We start from the raw sequence: 12,247 nt of genomic DNA on the forward strand, positions 1-12,247 counted from the left end.
GAGAGTGCGCACTTCTCTCCTCAAACGGCGGCATGGCATGTTTCCCGGCCCTTCCCTGCCTCTCTTCTTATTCTAGGATTCTGGGGCGCCAGGTTAGTCAAAATGGGGTGCTGAGCACCCTGCTGCGCTGGGACCCCATTCCCTCATCTCTTATCAAATAGGCAAATAATCCTAACACCAGTGGAAGGGCCTTGCAAATTGGTTTTGGGAGGGGCTGGCTCTGGGAAGCCTAAAGGACAGCGCTGGGGTGACTGATGGGAGGGGTGGGGGGAAGAGGGGGTGGCACTAGGTGGCTGCATCCCAGCTTCACAGGGAAGCAGCTTTCCTTTTATCTCTTCCTTCTGCGGAGTCCCTTGTGCCTGTGGCAGGCTGAAAAAGTGGTCCCCAAAAGATATCCATGTCGAATCCCAGAACCTGTGACTGTTCCCTTATTTGGAAAAAGGGTCTTTGTAGATGTCATTGAATTAAGGATCTTGAGATGTGATCATCCTGGATTGGGCCCTAAATCCAATGACAAGTGTTCTTATAAGACACACAGAGAATAGACAGATGAGGAGACAGTGTGACCAACCACAGGAGACAGAGATTGTAGTGATGTGGCCCACAGCCACCACAAGCCAGACCCAGAACAGTTCACATCCTTCCTATGAGCCTCACCGTCCTTGCTCAGCAAATGAAGACACTCAATCCCCAGGACACAGAGGAGCAAAGGAAAGCACTAGACAACTGGTCAAAGGCTATAGAAGGAGAAGAAACGATGCTCATGGTGGCATTTCAGACAGTCAGTCACGTGGTGACCCCCATGGGGAGGCCTCAATTTACCTGCTTGTGGTGCAAACACCTTTCACAAAGTTGCATCAGGTTTCATAGGGACAAGGCTTATCTAGAGACAGAGTTTAAAAAAGAGAGACTAATAGAAAGGAAGGAAGGAAAGAAAGAAAAAAGAAAAGGAGAGAAGAAGGAAGGAAGGAGGAAGGAACAAAAGTTATCCCAGGATCACTGCAGTTAAGTGTTTCAAAGGTGGAGGCTGGAGGGGAGCATCTGTGGCCTGCCCAAGAGTGGAGGTTCCTCTGCAAAGCCCTCCAAAGAGCTCTTTTCACTTCTCCCACCCTAGCTTCCACTTCTTTAAAAAAATTTTTTTAATGTTTATTTATTTTTGAAAGACAGAGCATGAATGGGGGAGGAGCAGAAAGAGAGAGAGAGAGAGAGAGAGAGAGAGAGAGAGAGAATCCAAAGCAGACTCCAGGCTCCGAGCTGTCAGCACAGAGCCCGACATGGGGCTCGAACCCACGAACCTTGAGATCATGACCTGAGCCGAAGCTGGATGCCCAACCGCTACTTCTTTTAAGGAGACACCCCCTTAGCACCTGCATCCCTCCCCCTTTGGAGGTGATCCCTTGGCTGCCCCCCAAGGAAGGCAAGTCTGGTGAGCCTTCAGACTGGTTTTGCTGAGTGGGGGAGACAGACTCAGAGACTGAGCACTGCTCCAAATGTCGCCCCGAGCAGAGTGAGCCTCTGTTCTAAATCAGAGCTGGACAAGCATTTTCAAATGTCGGTTGGAAACCCACCCCCCTCCAAGATATGAGCTGCCCCACAGGCCTCCACATGGCCTCATCTGAGGAGTTGAGCTAGCTGGTTTCCCTGGCTTTGCAGGTCTCGCATGTGTTGGTCTGTGAGTGGAAGCTTCAGTAATGGTGGAACAGGAGAAAACCAGAAGAGGAGAACCAAGAGTCCCAGGAGACGCTATCATGTGAAACCTCAAGGTATTATGTGAAGTCCAGGTTGGTTCTCAACATGGACTTCATGCAATTTCAGGTCACGGAGCCTCACCAACCCTAGCATTACGCTTTATTTCCTGCTTGTTTGTTTTCATGTTGCCTAAGGGTACTCTGACTGGAATTGCCTATAGTCCTCAAGGCTTCAATATCTAGGACTTACAGTGCAAGCGAATTATCCATGCCAACACATTCAGCCAGAGCTGCCCCCGCCCTTCCCCCTCAGGCCTCTCAGACTTCCTTGGGATTGAGGTTTCAGATGTGGGAGAGCAGTCTACCCCCCCCCCCCCCCCCCCCCACCTCCCTGGGATGGTGATTTTGTGTGTGAACTCGGCTGGGCTAAGGGATGCCCAGAGAGCTGTAAAACATTATTTCTGAGTGTGTCTGTGAGAATGTTTCCCGAAGAGATTAGCATTTGAATTGGTAGACTGAATAAAGAAGATCACCCTCACCAGAGTGGGTGGGCATCATTGGATCTGTTCCGGGCACCGATAGGACGAGAGGGCAAATTTGCTCTTTGCCTGAGCGGAGACATCCATCTTCTCCCGCCCTCAGACATTGGTGTTCCTGGGTCTCAGGCTTCCAGACTGAGGCCGAATTATACCACAACTTTCCTGGTTTTCCAGTTTTCAGAGGACAGATTGTGGGACTTCTCAGCTTCCATAATTGTGTGAGCCAATTCTTATAATAAATATGTGAACATAAGTGCTTATTATATACATAATATATATATATCATATCAAGATCCACCAGGCGCCTGGGTGGCTCAGTGGGTTAAGCCTCTGACTCTTGGTTTCGGCTCAGGTCATGATCTCATGGCGGGCTCCTCACTGTCATCTTGGGATTCTCTCTCTCCCTCTCTCTGTGGCCCTCCCCTGCTTACCCGCTCTCTCAAAATAAAGCAACTTAAAAAGATTTTTAAAAAAGGCAGATCCATGTATATGTGGTTGTGTTCTGTATCTATGCACGTGTATGTGTATACGCACGTATGTACTGACTCGTGTACCCAGCACATCCAAGGGTTGCCAGGATATGGAAGGGTCTGAAAACCACAACATCCTTCTGAAACACATTACCTAGCCCCGATTCTTCACATGGCTGGCCCTCATCCCTCAGTTCTCAGCTTCTCTGGGCTCCAAAGAACATTTTGGATACGTGTGTCCCTCCAGCGAGTCCCCCTCATGCCCACCTTTATTCCCCTCTGTCCTCTCATTAATTCTCACAGCCTAAAATGATTGGTCTGTGCTCCTGCCCGTGCTGCGCCTCCCCCCGGGGTATCCACAGGGCTCCCTCTTTTCTTTCTTTGCTTCTAAGTCTTTGCTCAAATCTTACTGTCTCCAGGAAGCCCACCGTGATCACCCTACTTAAAATTGCAACACATACCCCAAACCGCCAGGACTCCTGATCCCCCATACCTTGCTCTATCTTTTCTTTTTTCACAGCATTTGACACCGTCTGGCAAACAAAAATAATTGACTTGCTTGTGAAGTTTATGCACAGTCGGTCACCTCTGCTAGAATGTAAGCAACACAAGCCTATAAGGGATCATTGCTTTTGTTCACTGATAGGTCCGAAGTGCCTAGAACAGTGTCCTGTATATGGGAGACATTCAAGACACATTTACTGAATGAATAAATGAATGAATGGCTCTCAAGTCAAGCTGGCTGGGTTCACAGTCTGCCCCTGCCATCTACTAGCAATGTGGTAAGTTATTAACATGTTACTTAATATTTCTGTGCCTTGGGTTGCTCAAGGGTTCCCATTTATGATTCCTAAATGGGGATAATAGTAATTCCTACCTCATAGGGTTTGTCTGAGGCTTAAATTGGATGACACTTGGAAGACTTTCTGGGCAGGGCCCTAACCTTGCTGGCTCTTCCCATTGAAGAGTGAGTGTGAGCCTGGGGAGGTCGGGTGAGGATGCTGCAGGGAGCCTGGGATCCCTATGTCTCCTTCAGGACACCCAGCTCCATTGTCCGCCTCAGCTCTGTGCTCCCTGAGTTGCTGCTGCCTCCATCAGACACAGGATTCCAGGTGTCAGCCAGATCCAGCTAAATCACAGCCATTCGTCCTCTTGTTGGGCCCCCACACCCAACCCCAGGGCTTCCTGGGAGAAGGGAGTGCACGAAGACGGTTTTCTTTCCAATTAGATTGGGGCCAGGAGGCGAGAACAGGTAGGCTGAGGGGTGGAGATCAGGCAGGGTGATCCAGTAATGGGCAGAAAATCCCCATTTGATCTCAGAAAAAGGCGAGGAGTCCAGCCACTCCCACCCCTGGCTGAAATGGATCCTGGCAAGCATTAGACTCTTGCATTGCCCTCACAGGGTCTCCTAATTGACTATCCTGGGACTGAACAATTGACCAGGAGTTCGGGAGCCTGGGGAAACGGTGGTATACCGAGAGAGTTTGCAAATACGCTTATCTGCAAATAAAGTCGTTTCTTGGGGAGATCTGGCTTTATTAGTAGAAGGAATGTTAAGCGAGCAGTTTTATCCACAGGGGAAGCTGAAGCAGAAGGGGCCCCGGTCACAGAGAGGGTAAGGAGTCAGGGGAGGGGTGGGGGAAGGAGCCTCAGCAGACCGTAGAACAACTTACCTAGAAATGTAACAACCCTCTGTCTCCATGGTTACCTTCTGTTTATGGCAAGTGATTCAGTCTCTCCTCCTTAGTAGTGATACAAGATGTCCTTTTAACATAAATTTAAGTGTAATAATAGACCAGGTGATAGGTGGTTATGGCCAAAATCGTGTAGGTGGCTCTCGAAGACAGAAGTCAGGGAAATGTTGCCCTATACCAGGCACATATACCAAGCACTCCCCTGAGTGCTCACGTCCAACTTGGCTGCTGGTTCTGTCTCCCCTGCCCTCCTGCGCCCTTCCTAGCCAGGCATTGGCCCCTTTTGTGTGGGTTCTAAAGGCCACGAGGAGATTCTGTTTTCTCTGATCACACGGGTGCGATGGGAAGTGTTGGGAGGCGGAGGCAGGGAAAGGCAGCCTCCAAGCTTCCAGGTTTCAGAAGGTGGCCAGGTTGACCCCAGCAACTGTGCCAATACCCTGATTCCTGGGGTTTACTCCTACCTCTAAGAGTTTTCCCCAAGGGGCTCCTCAGTAGAATAGGAACAGAGGTGGTCTGCCTTCCCCTCTCAGTGAGGGCCCTAGGGAAGGAGGCATTAAACCCTGAGGGAGTCGGGGCTCAAGCTGAGCTGAGCTGGGCATTGGTGGGTTGGAGTTCAAGGGCCACCGATTGTGGAAGTTCTTGTGTGTGTTGAGGGCAGAAGCTCTGTGGCTCGGGGCGGAGGATGGGTTATGACGAGGGAAGGGTCTGTTATAGCTGGGGCAGGAGAAAGCCCTCCCAAACTGCAGGAGACACTCTGGGGGTCTGCTGGGCAACCACAGCAGGGTGACAGGGGTCCTGCACTGCTCACAAAACCCAGACCACCCTGACATTACTGCCAGAATCTTCTTCCTACATGCAGTGACTGAAGACTGAAGTCCTTCAGTGACTGGCTTTGGTGTCAGACAGACCTGATTCTGAATCTCCTGTTTCCCTCAGCGATTCATTGGGGTTAATCATGCTCCTTACCGCTTGGGTTATAGTGAGATTCTTCATGCAGATTGCTTAACATGTCATAGGTGCTCAACAAACAGTGCTCAATGAACACTTCTGTGTTCAGCAATCTTTTGGGAGCTGGAACTAGTAAATGATGGACTCCAGTTCCCCTTGGCCTACTTTTCCATGCAGAGTCTGGCCCTCACCTACACTGGCAACTAAATGTAATCCACGCTATTCCCAAAATATCCCCCTAAGCTTTCCTGCTTTCATGCTTCTGTGCATACTGTTACCCCTTCTTGAAATGCCCTGCCCACAATTTTTTCCTGCTTAAAATCCTACATATCCTTCGAGGCCCTGCTTCAATGCTGCCTCCTTCGGGAAGTCTTCAGTCCTGCCTGCAGCCAGACATAACCACCCTTCTTGGAACTCCTATGGGGTTTTGCCTAGATATTTTCTCCCCTGTAGGAGAGGAGAGTGGGTAGTCCTACAGTCTCCCTGACAGACTCAGAGGTCCCTAAAGGCAGAGGCTGACAGAGGAGTTTCATTCCTCTCCTCCCTTCTGTGCTTAGCAAGCTCCCTGCACACCTGAAATGTCTTTGAAGGCTGAGTGAATGAATCAGCGTGAGAACTGACCTTGGGGTCACCCCTTTTTATGAGACCCCTTGAAGGCCAGGTCATGAAGAGTCAGATTCAATTCTATATATGTACTAATGAAGTTGCCCTGTGGCCCCCACCATCCTGCTTTGTGAAATGAGTGTTGTGATGGTGAATTCTCTCCTTCCATGTCACAAACATTTATTGAGCACTGCCTTAATCCAGGCATTGTGCTAGGAATGGCAGGTACAAAGGAGAGCAGGACGATGACAACACCCGTCTTTTCTGAGAACCCACTGTCTGGGCAAGGAAGCATTTAATAAGAAATCTACACTTAGTAAGCTAAGTGCTGTCAGGAGAGAGCATAGCAAGTTGGGGCCCCTGCCTTTCTGCATAAACCAATCTCCCCTCCTCTCTCTCTCCCTTCCTTATTAGACCCCCTCCACCACTACCTGCTGCCAGCATCGCCTTTTTCCAGAAACAACCCCAGAGCAGCTTGATCCAGCAGTCAAGTTCTATGCCACATCTCACCTTCCTTCAGTATTTCTCTCCTGTTGGGCAGTTTTGCCCCCAGGAGACATTTGGCAATGTCTGAAAACATTTTAGTTGTCACAACGTGTCGGTGGTGGTGGCGGTGGGGTGGGTTGTGATGCTACTGGGGTCTAATGCCTCCTGCAACACACGGACAGGCTCCCCAAACAATCTCACGTGTCGCTAGTGCTGAGGTGGAGACACCCTGCTGTTTATCCTATAACAACTCCAGGATGATTTGTAGGAACTCAGACATATAGGGAAGGGAGCCAGGGGAGTCAGAACTCCCGCTTTCCAACCCCGGCCTCATCACCAGCTGGCGTCTTTGGACCTCTGATTCGTCCTCTGTCAAATGTGGAGAGCCATGCCTAGCCCTGCTTCCTTGACTAAGGTATCTGGGGACTGAAATACGAGAAAGTAAGTGAGAGCACTTGCCACGGGGAGGCTGAGGGTGAGGCTGGACGTGGAAAGGGAGGGAAGCCTCCATTTAGCGAATGCATATTGAACTGGAGTCGCATGGCCCAAATTTTCCACCACTGTTTCAAGTACTCTGCCTTTTCCTTGCTTCTAAAAATAAATTGTACAATTCAGGCCATCTGTACCTCAGATTAAAAAACATCTGGGTCTGGCTCCCCCCTCCCTCTTCTTCCTTCTTTGTTTAGTGTAGATATTTTGAAAAAATTAAAAAAAATACATATACAGTCCTTTCAAATATAAAAATAGAAGCCTGCAATATACACTGATTTATAAATTACTTTTTTTCCTTGCTTCTCAGTAGATTACGAACATCTGTCCATGAAATTAGTTTCATTTCTACCATTTTATTTTAGTAGGTTTACTCCACAATTTCCTTAAGCGGTCCCCTCCTCTGACACACTTTTCTCATTTCCAGATCTTCACTATCATAACCCGTGATGTGATAAACATCTTGGTAGCTTTTGTGTGTGTAGATTCATGACTTTTTTCCTGAGTATACAACATTCCTTAAACTAGAATTGCTGGCTCAAAGGATACATTTTTTTCCCCTTTTCAAACAGTATTTGTTTATTTTAAAAAAAATGCTACTTCAGTAAATTTAGAAAAATTCAGAGAAATAGAAGGAAAAGGAAAAATTATCTTTTATCTGTATTTGAACACAACCACTGCTAACATTGTAGCATATTTCATTTCCATATTTTGTATATTGTGTGGCTTCTTTTTTATTTTATTTATTTATTATTTATTTTTTTTAATGTTTATTTATTTTGAGAGAGAGAGAGAGCACGAGCCAGTGAGGGGGTGGGGGAGTGGTGCAAAGAAAAAGGGAGGAAGAGAGAGAATCCCAAGCAGGCTCCATGCTGCCAGCCCAGAGCCGGATGTGGGGCTGGATTCCACCAACTGTGAGATCATGACCTAAGCCAAAATCAAGAATTGAATGCCTTGGGGCTCCTGGGTGGCTCAGTCGGTTGAGCATCTGGCTTCGGCTCAGGTCATGATCTCACGGTTCGTGAGTTCAAGCCCCACATTGGGCTGTGTGCTGACAGCTCAGAGCCTGGAGCCTGCTTCCAATTCTGTGGCCCCCTTTCTCTCTGCCCCACCCTTGCTTGTGCTCTGTCTCTGTCTGTCAAAAATGAATAAACATAAAAAAAATTTAAAAAAAGAGAATTGAATGCCTAAACTGACTTAGCCACCCAAGTGCCCCTGTGTGGCTTCTTTTTAAAAGAAAAAAAAATTACTGTGTAACTCATTTGGAGCCTAATACTTTACTTAAGATTTTGCCATAATTATTTCCTGTGTTTTTGCACTTTTATTGGCTGTATCATATCCTGTTGTTATGTGTGAGGGCCGTTGCTTACTTGAATGATTTCGTAGACTTGAGGCCATTTACAGTCTTTCACAATTGTGGGTAGTACTACAATGAACCTTCTTGTGTGAGTGACGCTTTTTTAAAAAATATTTATTTATTTTTGAGAGAGAGAAAGAGAGAGGCAGAGAGAGAGAGAGAGAGAGAGAGAGAGAGAGAGAGAGAGAGAGAGGCCCTGTGCTCACAGCAGCAAGCCTGATCTAGGGCTCAAACTCTTGAACTGTGAGATCATGACCTGAATTGAAATTGGAGGCTTAACCAACTGAGCCACCCAGGCGCCCCTGAATGATGCTTTTTTATTTTGCCTTGAATTTGTGGCAAATTCTTTAGACAGGTTTCCAGAAATGAAGTTACTGGGACAAATGAGGATTTCATGGTTCTTAGACGTACATTGTCCTGGGAATCTGGGTGGCTTACACATTGCCTTTTAATGGGCCCTTGGAAAGTTTTGCCTCATTTATCCTCTTTGCAGCCGTGTCTAGGGTTCTAAGCCCTTTCTGGGATCTCTTGGGCCTCAAACCCAGCCAGACTGAGGCGGGAATTAGGACTTCAACTCTTGCACAGTGCCCAGGGCTCAGGGCGCACTCCTCCGCACCTGCCTCTGGACCTCGAGCGCCCCCTGCAGTCCACGGGAGGAACTTCCTTCCCCATCCTGTGACCTGCATTTCATTGCTTCCCCACCAAGCCTTCTTCTGGTTTCCATCGAAGTTGCAGAATGTCCTGAGCAGGTGCAGACTCTGTCACAGTCTCTCAGGGGTCTCCGTTGTCCCTTCGGTAGTACAAGCACACAATGTGTAATGTGCCAGCCTCCTGACACAGTACCTTCCTGCTCTCAGCAGCTCTTCCTTGACAAAACTCTTCTTTATCTTGATGTAAAATCTGTTTCCTTGGTGTTTCCTCACGTTGCTCAAGTTTTACTGCTCATGGCCACCTGTAACTAGTCTGCTCACTTTTCACTTCGGCATATCTTACCCTTCCCTCCGCCCCCCCCCCCCCCAGCTTATCTTACTTACCCCGTGGTCTTCAAGCGTCTCTCTCAACTAGTCCTGGCTGAGTTTGGGAGGAGATCCTTAACTTCTTTGAGTCTCAGTTTTCTCACCTGTATAATGGAGATAAGAATCCCTATCCTGCAGGGTTGTTGTAAAGATAAAAAATTAATACCACTAAAAAGCCTAGCCTGGAATTTTGGCTCAAGATGGTAGACTGAGCACATGCATTTACCTGTTCTTCCTCCTGAGAATCTACTGAAAGAAACTCAAGAAAGACAAAGAAGGAAAAACTTAATAAAAGAAGTGAGAATTGGTGTGGGGGAGGATGGCTTGGACAGCACATCAATGGATGAGAGGTTACAACATTTTTCTGGAATACTGGAATGGGTCGAATCACACTGATGGGTAAATGGGAAGAGAAGAAGCCACAGCTCAGATCAAAAAGTAGAGACTTTGGGGGTTCTGTCTTATTTTGTTTTGGTTTGGTTGGGGGAGTCAGGATGAGAGAACAGAAGAGGAAGTGGTCACAGAAACCAGGATGGGGACTGATAGAAGACGTAACGGTAGAAGAACCTCATGATCGTCATATTGGCCTCCTTCACAACATCGCCAGTTCCTCCCAGGCTGAGGCTTCGAGATGTCTCAGAAGAAATGGAGTAACCAGTCTTGGAGGGGCCAGGGCTCGCAGAAAAGGGTCAGAGGAGAGCCCTTTTGGTTTTGACACTGAGGGGTGGGCCACACCTGCCTGCTAGGTCCCCACCTGGGCGTGCTAAAACCAAGCCTGCCAGTCAGCAAGCCTCACTGACACCCGCAGAGCCTGCTTGTAGCTCAAAGAAGCAGAAATAGTTCCAGAAGGAGGAGACTTGATGACAAAAATTAAAAAAGCATTTAGTGCATCAGAGAGATTCAGGAAATGACTTCATTTGAACAAACAAGCAAGATATTGTGATAACTGTTCAGAGAAGAAGTTCTTATATATTAAAATGTGACTGACCAAATTCTCAAAGATTAATAAAAGGATTGCAAAAAGGCTGAGAAATTTCTCAAAAGCTTCCGATGAAAAATAAAGGGTAGGCCATGTTAGTTTTCATAGCAGCAACACCAAATGTGAGAAGACAGTGGAACAATGCTTTCTAAAGTGCTAAAAAAAAAAAATGATATCGAACTTCAGATTGGATATCCAGCCAGACTACCAGTCAGGCATGAGAGAAAAATAAAGGTGTTTCCTGATGTTTAGGGAGGAAACCCCTCTTCTTAATTCATCCTTTTGGTAAAAAATTGCTTGAGGATATACTCCAGCAAAATAGAAAGGAGCCGAAGAGGATGATGGGGGAATCCAAGAAACAATAGATCTAACCTAGGAGAACAATGAAAAGACATCCCAGAATGACAGTAGTGCAGAATATCAGGAAAGAAGGCAATGTATATTAGATTGGTCAGTGAATAGCAAGAGGGAAAAGGCAATTAGAAATGCAAGAAAAAAACCCCAAAAGCCTGATGGTCTCTGATGACCACTGTGACATAGGCTGGTGGAGTTGATGACTGCTTCCAGCCTGTAATGGGCCCTGGTTTCAGGCCCTTGGCGGCATGAATGAACACCCCCCTCAGGGCTTGAGTCCCCCCACACCCCGCCCCACTCTGCTGAGGGTGCTGGTGTGGATGAGAGTGGACTGAGCCTCCCCTTCCCTGGTGCCAGCCTCCAGTGACTTCAGCCTTCAACACTGGCCATCTACAAAGTTGTTTGTCTACCTCCACTTGCTCTCAGTTGCATGGCTTTGGAGTCTGGATATCTGGATTCAAATCTCCATTCTATAAACTAGCTGTATAGCCTTGGGCAAGTCACTTAACCTCGTGAGCCTTTGTTTCCTCATCTGGGGAAAATGGAGTTGATAACGGGTATTGACCTCACAGGTCATGTTGTGACAATTAAATGGAAACAATGCAGGGGAGATGTTGGGCCCAGTGCCCGGCAGGAAGTAAGTGCTCAGTATTTTAATCTGTTATTAGACCACTTTATTCTTTTAAGTAATAGATACCGTGCACGTGCCTTGGATTCTTAACCAAGATCTCCTCAGGGATCCAGAGATGACTCAGGGGGCCTGTGAATTCTCTAAGCTCATATGTAAAATTGAGTGAGGGTTTTAGCATGTGCATTTTTAGGGAGAGGAAGGCTCATTGTTACCAGTGTTTCCTATAGCTGTTTATGGCCCCTGCTCTGCACGGTCTCTGGCAGGTGCTAGGCTCAGGGACAGCTCTGCCATGAAAGAGACATATGTGGAGTTCCCTCTTTGTCTCCCATTGTGCTTCAGCCATTGATTCTTGTTTTGTCACCATGTTTTTTTTTTTTTTGTGGTTTAATCTTATTTTTCCTTCTACTTACTGTTCTCTCTTAAGTGGAAAAAAGGACTTGGCAGAGAATTTACTATATAAGGGGAAACACCATGTTTCCCTAGCTGTGTAGTACACTGCTGTGTGTGTGTGTGTGTGTGTGTGTGTGTGTGTGTGTGTGATGCAGCGTGTCACACGTGCTTGTACAGGCAGGGAATATCCCTGGAATACAAGTAAGTGGTTACAGTCACTGTCTTGAGGAGGACTGGGAGGCAAAGGTGGAAGGAGACTTATACCCTTTGTATCTTTTGTATTTTGTACCTTGTGTATGTAGATTTATTTAAAAATAAGTAATTTTTTTTTTAAATCCAGGATTCCTCCATACAACCCACCCTCTTGCAGGGCTATTGAAGGGATTAAATGAGAACGTGTGTGTAAAATGCTCAGCACGGTGGCTGATGCATTATAAGTGCTGCATAATGACATAATGGCAGCACTTAGAATCATTAAGCTTAGTTGGACTTGGGCCAGGGCAGCGAAAGCTCTGATGTCTGTGTCAGCAATCTGGGGGGGAATAGCAAAGACCTCAGATTCTCTTCACATTGACTTCCGTGAAATACAAGAACTTCAGGGAG

General features: G+C 47.2%; 1 long non-coding RNA gene across 1 annotated transcript in view; it reads left to right on the plus strand.

Annotated features, from left to right (window-relative positions):
* The window catches only part of LOC116737802, a 13,178-nt gene continuing 931 nt past the window's right edge, over window positions 1–12,247 (plus strand). The window contains exons 1-3 of the long non-coding RNA XR_004342997.1: window positions 1–92; window positions 1,654–1,763; window positions 3,344–3,479. This is a non-coding gene — a long non-coding RNA (uncharacterized LOC116737802). The remainder of the gene's footprint in view (window positions 93–1,653; window positions 1,764–3,343; window positions 3,480–12,247) is intronic.

Source organism: Lynx canadensis, chromosome E2 (assembly GCF_007474595.2).
Source record: "Lynx canadensis isolate LIC74 chromosome E2, mLynCan4.pri.v2, whole genome shotgun sequence".
NCBI lineage: Eukaryota > Metazoa > Chordata > Mammalia > Carnivora > Felidae > Lynx > Lynx canadensis.